This window comes from Rousettus aegyptiacus, unplaced genomic scaffold, assembly GCF_014176215.1.
Source record: "Rousettus aegyptiacus isolate mRouAeg1 unplaced genomic scaffold, mRouAeg1.p scaffold_m13_p_15, whole genome shotgun sequence".
Classification (NCBI taxonomy): domain Eukaryota; kingdom Metazoa; phylum Chordata; class Mammalia; order Chiroptera; family Pteropodidae; genus Rousettus; species Rousettus aegyptiacus.
Window position 1 is genome coordinate 15,137,069 of NW_023416290.1, and position 10,982 is coordinate 15,148,050.

Consider the following 10,982-nt stretch of genomic DNA (forward strand, 5'->3'; position numbering starts at 1 on the left):
TTTAAAATATAAACTGTCATTTAAACTAATAACCCATGTCTCAAATTCTAGGCATATACATTGGCAACTATATACAATAAAGAAAAACTGCAAAAAAGATGATCACCTGACTTGTGAGTAGTTAAGACAGACAATGATGCCAGGTGGTGCCTTGGTACAGAATAACAAGAATAGTACGTCAACGCACAGCAATCAATACCAAAGAAAAATCAACACGTATTCAGCATCTCCTTACAGTGTTAAGCTGATTATCCTCTTCAAGTAATTGAGGCAGTGAGATGAATGTGTTCGGCAGCCTTTATTTTTCTCTTTTAGAATGAGAGCTAGGTATAAAGGTTAACTGGTGCCTTATATTGCTCATCATCTCCTACCTCGGTCATAGACTTTCAAGGAGAGAGACACCTTTTCCAACAACTGATTAATGCCTATGAGGTTTTTACTATCTTGAAACTATGTTATCAATTAAAGGAATGTAAAAAGGGGAATTTATGATTGTGCAACTGTACGTACATATGCATACGCACATATGTACAAGCACAAAACATTCACACACTTACATACACACAAACGCACATCATTTATACCATTCGAGGCTTCAGGTTCATGGACTTCAGGTACATGGAACTTCAAACAGATGCTTTTAGAACAGACTCTCCTGTTTTACACCTCAGCCTCTAAAAAGGAAGCATGGTCCATATGGACGGAAGGAGGTTTGCACTCGATTCACTGAGCTGAAACAGGCTTGAATAACCCACAACGAGGAACTTTTCCAGGTCTCCACAGTGACTGGAGGATGCCTGTTCCCCTTAAGCCTTGGAAGACAGCACATTGTCTTCATTGGCGAAACATCGTGTTACTTCATCACACTATTTCATCATTACGAAAGCTCGAAATCTCTAATGTGTTAGCTTATGACCTTTATTGTTTCTCACACTCTGGGGAAGCACCTTCATGAAAGAGTATTATAATATGATTGTCTCAGCTTCCTGTTCGCAAAACCTAAAATTCTCAGTTCCTTTAGAAAATTTCTTAGAATCCCTTCTTCTTCGAGATTTTAATCTAAATCTTCTCTCAGCTTACATCCATCCCTACACAAGTCTCCAATATCTTAGTACTCTGCTCCTACCTCGAAGGCCATCTTAAGTTGTACCTTCTCAACAGACCATTACGTTGAGAATGATCAGTTTCTTGTTGCTTCGAACTTCTTGCAATAATTCTTCCTTAACACATGTCAAGCCCGGTGTGGAGTTGAGTAGCACAGCCTTTGCAGTCAACAGCCTTGAGCTTGAATCTTGATTTTGTCGTTCCCTTCGGATAAATGGTCTAACACGGCTAAAACTGCATCAGAGCAGTTACATCATCTTTCGTGCAGGGAAGTTGTGAGGATTAAATGATTAAAGGCAGGTGAAGCATTCAAATTTTGGTTCCTTTTGCTTAACGATTTCTTCAATTTATCTCTTCCCTCTCACATTTTACTGTTAGTGGTAAGGAGGAGCCAGGCTGTAGCACTTTGCTTGGAAATCTCCTCTGCTTAATAACCAAGGTATTAGTCACAAGTTTTACTTTCTGCAAAATAGCAGGGTACAATTCAGTGAAGTTCTTTGCCACTTTATAACAAGGATCACTTTTCTTCCAGGTTCCAATAACATGTTCCTCGTTTCCATCTAAAATCTCACCAGAAGTACCTTCGATGTCCATTTTCCCCCCCTAATGTTCTTTTTAAAGTAATTTAGGCTTTTTCCAAAATGCACCTCAGAGCTCCTCCAGTATCTACCCAGTACCCATTTCCCAAGCCACTTCCATGTTTCTGGGCATTCGTTATAGCAACACCCCACTTCTTGATACCAAAATCTGTATTAATCTGCTTGGACCGTCATAACTGAATATCTCAGTTCTGGAGGCTGGACATCTAAGATGTTGAGGCCTTTATTCCTGGCTTGCAGACAGCTACCTTCCAGCTGTGTCCTCACGTGGCCTTTCCTCCATGCACATGCACCCCAGCTTTATGGGACATTGGTACTGTTGGATTAGGTCCCTGCCTGTAAGGCCTCATTTAACCTAATTATCTCCTTGAAAACCCTTCTCCAAATATAGTTACGAATATAGTTAGGTCTTCAACATATGGATTTTAGGGGAACATGTTCAGTGCGTAACATTGTTTTTATTTTATTAAGCACAGGATCACTGCAGGGGACACATTTTTATAAAGAAGACTGGATTGTTATAACATACCACTGGGAAAATAGATTGGGGATGAACACTGGAAGTATAAAGATTAAAATGGTCTAAAATAATTCAGGACCTATAGGATTAAGACTCCTTCAGTTCACCAGAAAAGCCATTCCATTCAGCCAACCTTGAAGGAACTTTCACAAGGACAAATGAAGTCTCCAGAAGAAGAAATACTGAGAGAATTTCATTCTTTTAGTGAGCTGATTGAGAAAATCATAATGAAAGGACAAAGTTAAGGTCCCTGTGATTGATGACAAAGAGTATAGGGAAGTTCTGACCGTGTAAGTCCTCAGAAGCATGCAGTCGGGCATGTGGTTCAGGTACTCAGGAAATCATACATCAGCCATAGGACAATGAAAACAAGGAAAGCCAAAGTATCATAAAAGATTTGTTTTAGATATCAATTGGTACCTACTACTTTTAATACAATTTTTATACCCTAGAAATATTAATTCTACTTAGTGAATATATTTTAAGAAAATATTTTAAAAGTGGAAAAAACTAGTAGATACCATTTCTATAGTGTTTAGCATTTGGTTTAGTAAAATTAGGGTATAAGCACATTATGAACAATTACAAAATCTTTAAAAATGATGATCATACAGTGCGCTAACATACAAAGTACTTATGTCTTCGTATTAAGGGAGGCAATCCAGAATGAAATATATATAAATATATGACATAGTTTTAGTTTTACATATATTTATATAAATAATATATTAATATATACTTATATATAAAATTATATGTAAAATGTATAATTATATATTAACACGTACACTTATAAATAATTATATATACATAACTATTATATATGAAATATGAGTGTACTTTGTATACATAAAACACATCCATGTAAAAATAGTGTGAGAAAAGCTAGAAGAAGATATGCCAAAATTTAGGGATTATTCTCTTCAGGTGATGAGGCTATGAGTATTTAAAAATATATATATTTTCTTTCTTTTTTAATATTGCAAATAATGAGCATGCATTATAATACAATAAAAATCAAATAACATTATACCTTAAAAATATATACTGCTAAATTACCCTATCAAATAGTTGTATTTCTATTTTATTCCTGCCAACCATATGTGAGAATGCCCATTTTCCACACCCTCAATTGTAGAGATTGTATTTTACTACTTTTTGCATTTCTTCTTTTACATTAAACTGGACAGTGTCCACCATGTTGTTAAATGAATGAATAAATATCCTAAGATGTTTTCCGCAAACGATATCCTCTCTTCTCTCCCAGCGCCCCTACTTCTGCTCCTTGCCCAGATTTTTGCAATGGCTCCTGACTATATCCTCACAACTTGTTTCCTTCCTTCCTCTTGCTCAGGCAACTTTCATTGTTTCCTCAATAAGAAACTAAATTAATTAAATCTTAATTTAAAAAAAAAAAACATGACAAAGCTATGAAGTGCTTGAAAGAAATGAGGCAGTATAAGGAAGAGCAAAGAGCAAAGACAGAGACAAAAAAAAAATCTCTCTCCCCACCCGTATTGAGGATTCTATCCCATTGAGTATTTATTTGGCGCCATTTAGTACAAGCTTGAAATTTCCAACATGGTAACTACAATGAGAAGGCCAAACTAAGGAAGAGCAAAAATTATATTAAAAGCGGTAGGTACCAACCGACTTTGTTTCATTTTTTTGTGAAACAATACCACTCATGCCATGCTTATTTACTTTCTGTGAAAGCTGCTAAAAAATTACAAATAAAAAGGAAAGAAAATGAATCATTCCTATGCCTATGGAAAAAGAAAGATGTTAAAGATAAGTAAAAGATAGTCTCTGAAGAAACAAATAAAGTCAATCAAGATAAAACACACACACACACACACACACACACACACACACACACACACACACACACACCCCTTTACTTTCTCCACCCTCCCCTTCTCATAGAATTCCCTCTTGGTTCCTTTATTCTGCTATAATGTGGCATGATGCTCTGGAATACTATGAGATAGGAGGCAAGAACATGAACAATGAGCTGAATTTTTTCTTGCTCCATCTAAAATCTGTCTGCGGCAAATTGAAAAGGAAATTTTGATTGCTACATTGGGGTATCTCTTGAGAATCCAAACTGAGACTTAAGCCCTATAACAAAACTAACCCAAAACAAAATAAATTGCAGTTTATAATAGACATTTTGCTCTTCTTTTTAAAAAATAATTTAATTATAATCTAGTTCATTGACATTTAAGGTGTAGTAGGTTAAGCATTAATTGCGAATAGACAACAACTATTAGGAACCTGAATTTTCTGAAACTGTGGCCTCTACTTCTGGCCCATGTTGGATAGACTCTGAGAGTTGGGTGGTGACTACAGAGTTTGCTTCAGAGATTCTGGTGTGGTTTCTATGACAACAAAACTTTAGGGCATTGTTGTCTACATGGAATCACAAAATGACAGATGGCCTATTATGAAACTGTACGTATTTGGAGATGAAAAGAAAATACATTACTGTGAAGTCTAGTCATTATGCTCTTGCAAAAGAGTGAGAATATGATAACTGAGTGGGGTGAGAATAGGCAATCACAAAGGAAAGGTTAAAATAAAACTTTATCCATCTTGAGACCCTGTCAACTGACTTGAAGACTGCTTATAGATCTCTATCTCTCCACACCCGTATAGTGGATTCTATCCCACCCAGTATTTATTTGGCACCATTTAGTGTAAGTTTGAAATTCCCTCCATTATAACTACAGGTAGGAGGCCAAAATAAAACTGGTTAAAGATGAGAGAGTAAAACTCTTTGTAAGTACAAATAGGAAGGTTTGGTTTCCTTACCCATCCTTCGGTGTGCTGGATCAGATGGGTATTTTCCCTTGTAGTTCTATTGAAGATATAATATATTTGGTAATATCAAACTTCAAACACATGATATGAAGTTCTGACTTAGGTCTTTAAAACCTTTATTGCAGATTCAGAAAACAAGTTTAGGAATTACTGCAAAAGGGTTAGCAATTTTGGCTAAGTTGATGAGCTCAGTATGGGGTAAATGTGATATATCTGCCAAATAATACTATTACCAAAATCTGGATACCCAGACAAGGGAAGCAATAGCTTTTGTGATTCAGTGGTCATTTTTCAGGATGTTTGCAAAAATGTACCGATCTATTATCATCTTTCTATTTGTTCATCCTCATCTTTGCTGTCTATGTATAAATAACTGAAAACCCCTGATAATGAGTGGATCTGAATCATACCATGTGTTCATGGTAGAAGACAAATTTTAGCTGTTTTGAAATCTATGAAGGATGATGATGCATAAGGGAATTCCCCTAGGTTCCAAAAGGGACCTTTCAGAAGAAATGTCTCAGCTGGATATTTTGAAAACTTTCTGGCCAAGCTTTCTCAAAATAAAATGTTGCCTTAGACGGCAGTGAATTCTCTTTCATTAGAAGTTATCAAGCATCAGTGTTAGGCCTCATGGCAGGTACGTTGTCAGGATGACTTAGTTATCAGGTGAGAACCTTGGCTAGATGTCTGCAAGGCCTCTTCCAGCTCAGATATCTACTAATCAATGGTCTCTGAGCTGGGCCTATGGTGCCCATCAAGCTTCTGAGCTATGAAATGCCTACATTCTTCAAGCCCAGACACTTCTACGGCAGGGTCCACAAATCATTCACAAAATTGGATAGTACAGTTGAGAATGAGTGAATACAAGGCGAAGGCCAGCATGACTACATTTATTCTTTTTGATGGCTATTTGGTGTATTCTTAACCTTGGCCTCTAAGGATATAAAGTCAATACATTAACCCTGATGACGCTACCTCTTTTCAAAAGATTCTTATTTAATTAATAGAAATATAAGGCTTGTCAAAATGAGGAAATGAGGCCATTTCACCTTTCGAAAGAGCGCCTGCAGTAAATCAAAACACTATGTTGAATAACGCTTTCTCATGTTTTAGCAGCATAACATTTGTTGAAAAATAGTTTTGCTGCTTAGAATTTTTGTTGAATACCATAAAATATTATTAAAAATCTTTAATCTTGGGCGATATCTTTATGTGGTATTGCTAACACATACACAAATGTGTAAGTACTATTCATTTTCTGCATGTTGGCATATTGTAAAATTCTGTTTTCTTTTCATTCCTAGATGTTGTAAATAAACTGGATCTGTACAGTAGGTTTTTGTCAGACTCCCAGAAAGACAATTTTATTTTATAGCACATCCTAGAGTGACAGCCAGAGACTGTTCTGCACCTCAGTACAAACAAAATTAGCTTTTCACAATATTTTTGCAGATGTTAAAGGTCATTAATAGAATGAAACCAGATGACTGAAGCAATACATTTGGAATGATTGGGCTTTATTTTCTTCCCTAGCTTAAAGACACAGAGTCCCATTTTCTCTCCTACTTGGCTATATTTCAATTTTTTCCAGTTATTTAATGGTTTCCAAAATCATAAAAGTAGAAGTGGTAGGATATGTATTTCTTGGCTTATGCCACCTTCCTTGTTTGACAGAATTGGAATTTTATGAGGATGAAAATAGTATTAACTTTTCAAAAAAAAAAAATCCAAAAAACCCATACTTTTTAACAATTGCCCAGGCTTCTGTTTTTACTGAGGTCAGATTTTTGTTATGAATTATTTGAAATCTTCCAACTAAATTAAAAAGAGGATAATTAACTGGAAGAAATGCTACTAGTTTTCTATTTCAGAATGAAAAAGAAAGAAGTATTTGTTTGTTTATTTGTTTGTTTGTTTGTTTTTTAAGTACAGTGACTTACTTGTTGATTAAAGGATGCTGTGTTCTTTGTTAGGACAGAATGGGCATGCTGCCTGTCCATACTGTTTTGTTTGTAGCATCTGGCCTACAAGTAAAGAAGCTGCAGTTAATACCTACAAGTGGATGTGTTTATGTTAGCAATATTTACAGATCAGTTTGTAATAAATATACTTTCTAGAATGAGCCTGCCTTTATTATTCACTAGGTGATGATTTGAAAAATAATTTTATTATATATGTTTTTTTAAATAATTTTTTAAACATGATTTTCTTGCAATTTTTAGTGAAAATGAAGTAGCAACAAAAATCTGGTTCCCCAGATTTACTTGTGTATGTGTGGTGCACGTCGAAGGAGTTAATGTGTTGTCCTTCTGTCTGAGACAAACCAGACCTCCTGCCCCCAATTCAGCAAACCATACAGTAAAGTTAACTCTTTTGCAGAAGAAAGACCTTGGGAAAGTGAGAGGAGATCAGGTTCAAAAGCAGGTGGATGGGTTGTTCGGTGGCAATGACACACTTTTCCCATTGTGCCGCGGGTGGGGGAGGGAGTGGGGGGGCGGCGAGTGGTGGGGGCGGTGGGTAGGGATGGAGCAGAAAGAGCAAGTCAGCAGTTTAGCAGATGCGCATGTGAGGGCATCTGAGATCTGAGCCAGTTCTAAGTTCCAGTACTGGGCTTAGTTTCTCTTTGCTATTTCCCGAACAAATTTTTCTCTGATATTTAAAGCATTAGTCTTGATGCAGGGAGTCAAAACAAACAAACAAACAAACATCGGATGCTAGTTTGAGCCACTGTAAAGGAGAAACACATCTTTCCTCTCCCCCAATGAGACCAGAGGAGTGATGGTTGAATTAAACTTTAAAACAAAATTTGGTTTCTAGGGAATAGTGCTGAGTTACATGGTCTTTCTCTCCCCCTTTCCATATGAGGTTTGTTGGCATGGCAGATTCTAACTATTGGAGATTCTGTTGTTGAATTTTGTGAACATATAAAAATATGTTTTAATTCTCATTCTTTTTCTGATGGCATTATTAAAAATGCTATTAAATACAGAGCTAAATTTCTCTTTAACTGCTACCTCTCTATCTTTGTAACTCATCATGATGAGTTTTATATGTACTGTTAATATTCATTTAAATATATTCATATATGAATGTGTAAAAAATAGAAAGTAATAGTATTGATTTTTGTGTTTCAAAAATCTGTATAAATTTTATTTTTAAACATTTTTTTGCAAATAGATCAACTCATCCAAAAAATATTTTTAACCTTTATCCTGATAATATATATAGATATTTTCCTTTTGATTATTTAAATGTTTTCACCTTTAGTTCTTGAGATTTTAAATATGTCTGGTGTGAAATAAAAATCTACCTTTGTAATGTTTCTTAGAAAAACCAGTTGTCCCATTTATTGAAAAAATAATCTTCATTTATTTAATGCTATCATATTCCAAGTTCACATGTACTCAGGGAGCTGTTTTTGATTTTTATAGTCAGTCCATTCCCTTAACTAGTACTCCGTATTATTACTATAATACTATAATATTTTTTAATTCCTAGTGCCCTTCTCATTGTATTTAAAAATCGTATTGGTTATTCTTGTGACTTTTTTCTTTCTTACCTATTTTAGATTTAGTATTTCAAGTTTCATAAAGTCTTATTGGCATTTTGATTGGAAATGTATCAAATTGATAGACTAAAATGGAGAAATTCAAAATCTTCAAGATAATAGCCATATATAGCCAAATATTTTTTGTTAATTCTTTTATTTCCTCGAATAAAATTTTACATTTTTTTTCTGCCTATGTGTGTATTACAAATGCTACTGCTACTACTACACAAATTGAGTCAGATACCATTTATGGTAATTTATGTGTAATATTTCATTTAATCTTTTCATTGACCCTCTGAGAAAAGTGTCAGTTATTATTCCTATTTTTCAAATGAGAAAATCAAAATCTGGAGAGAGTGAATGATTTGACAGATGTCATGAGGATACTAATCAAAGTAGTTGAACTGAAACCCAATCGATGTGACTCTATGAATATTAATCATTATGTAAAGGCAATTTCTGATTTCCTAACATTTCTATATGCCAGCTATATTAGAATATTTGAATATAGTTGGCATATAGAAATGTTATTAATTTTTGTACATTGACTTGTGTCTAGAAATCTTACTGAAGTCCTGAACTAGTTTTCAGAGTTGCTTATTGATTCTACATATACTATATGCAAATGATGGCAATTTGGCCTTTCCTTTTCAATCTTTCTACCTCTTGATTTTTTATCTGGTCTTATTACAATGGCTAATGCCTCTGGTACAATGTTGGATATTAGGAATGTGAGGGGTTTTCCTGGTCCTATTTCTTACCTTAATTTTTCTGTTTCTAAAATTTTACCATTAAACATGATGCTAGATGTAAGGTGAATTCTCTTTATTGGGCTATTAAAGCTCCCTTCTAACATTTGTTTCCTAAGAGGTTTTTTTTTTTTTTTTTTTTTTTTTTTTTCCATCCTGAATGGGCATTAAGTTTTATTGAATGACTCTTTTTGTGTGTGTATGCTTTCCTTCTCTTTTAATATGGTAATGTGGCAAGTAACACAAATAAATTACCAGAGATTAAACTATTTTTGAATTCCTGGGGTACACATTACTTTGTTGCATTATCTTATATTTTGATATACTGTCAGATGTGATTCACAAAATTCTTTTCTTTCTATTTCTTCCTTCTCTTTCTATCCTCTGAAATATTTTGTATAGTTAGGAGTTTTGGGTTCCTATGAGATATAGTACATTTTAAAATCACCTGGGTCTATGGCCATGCCACCCTGAACACACCTGATCCTGTCTGATCTTGAAAGCTAAGCAGGGTCGGGCCTGGTTAGTACTTGGATGGGAGACCACCTAGGAAGACCAGGTGCTATAGGTGTGAAAACAAAAAAAGGGATTGTAAGATCACAAGGTCTTTGGAATCTGTGAGGTCAACCAAGGGTTGCCTCACCTAAAATATAAATATAAAAATAAATAAAAAATAAAATAAAATCATCTGGGCATTGTGAGTTTCTTGGAGGGAGATTTTTCTTTAATACTTACTCAGCTATTTGGGGGCTTTATTTTTATCTTGATTAATTTTTTGAATATTTTTAATTTCTAAGAAAATTGTCAATCTTAATTGTCTTCATATTTATTGCCATGTTATACATTGTATTTTACTTGGAATAGAAATATTAAATCTGTCTGTAGTTATACCTTTCTTCATCTCTAATATGATTTTTTCCATGATTAGTATTGCCAGAAGTTTATCTTTTCTATTTCCTCAAATATCTAGCTTTTGTCATGTTGTTTATATTTGCTGTTTTGTGAACATATGCATGTATGTTTGTGTTTTCTATTTAATAATTTTCTTTAAACTTTGTTTTCTTCTTTTTCTTTGAGTTCGTTAATTGCTATTTTCTACTTTTTGAGTTGAATGCTTGCCTCGTTTATTTTAAATTATTATTATATTCTAATATGGGAGTTTAATGGTATAAACTTACTTCTAAATATATTTTTGTTCATATTATTCAATTTTTAATATGAAATAATTATTCAATTTTCACTATTTTAGCATTCTAATTCTTATATGCTCTTTATTATTTTTGTAGCTAATGAATTATTTAGAAGTGGTTTCTTTTTAAGTTTTCATACATTTTCTTTGCACAGGGAAGGGGAAGCTATATTTTAGGGTTTGAATCCCAGGTTTACTTCATTATAGTTAGGGACAATATAAATGATATCAGTTCTTTAGAATTGATCTCTTTCTGGATCTATTTGCTTATTAAAGTTGTTATTCAAATATTTGTCAATTATATCTCCTTGGTGTATCAGTTTGATAATTAAGCTAAAAATTTCCCACTATTCCTATGATGTCAGTTTCTCTTTGTTATTTTGTTATTTTTTGTTCTATTTATTTTAAAGTATCTTTAGGTTATTATTTGTCTTTATTTTAAATT

The 10,982-nt window shown here is 33.9% G+C and overlaps 1 pseudogene; it reads left to right on the forward strand.

Annotated features, from left to right (window-relative positions):
- Positions 1-9,800: 9,800 nt before the first annotated feature.
- Positions 9,801-9,919, forward strand: LOC118612268 (annotated as a pseudogene).
- Positions 9,920-10,982: the final 1,063 nt, after the last annotated feature.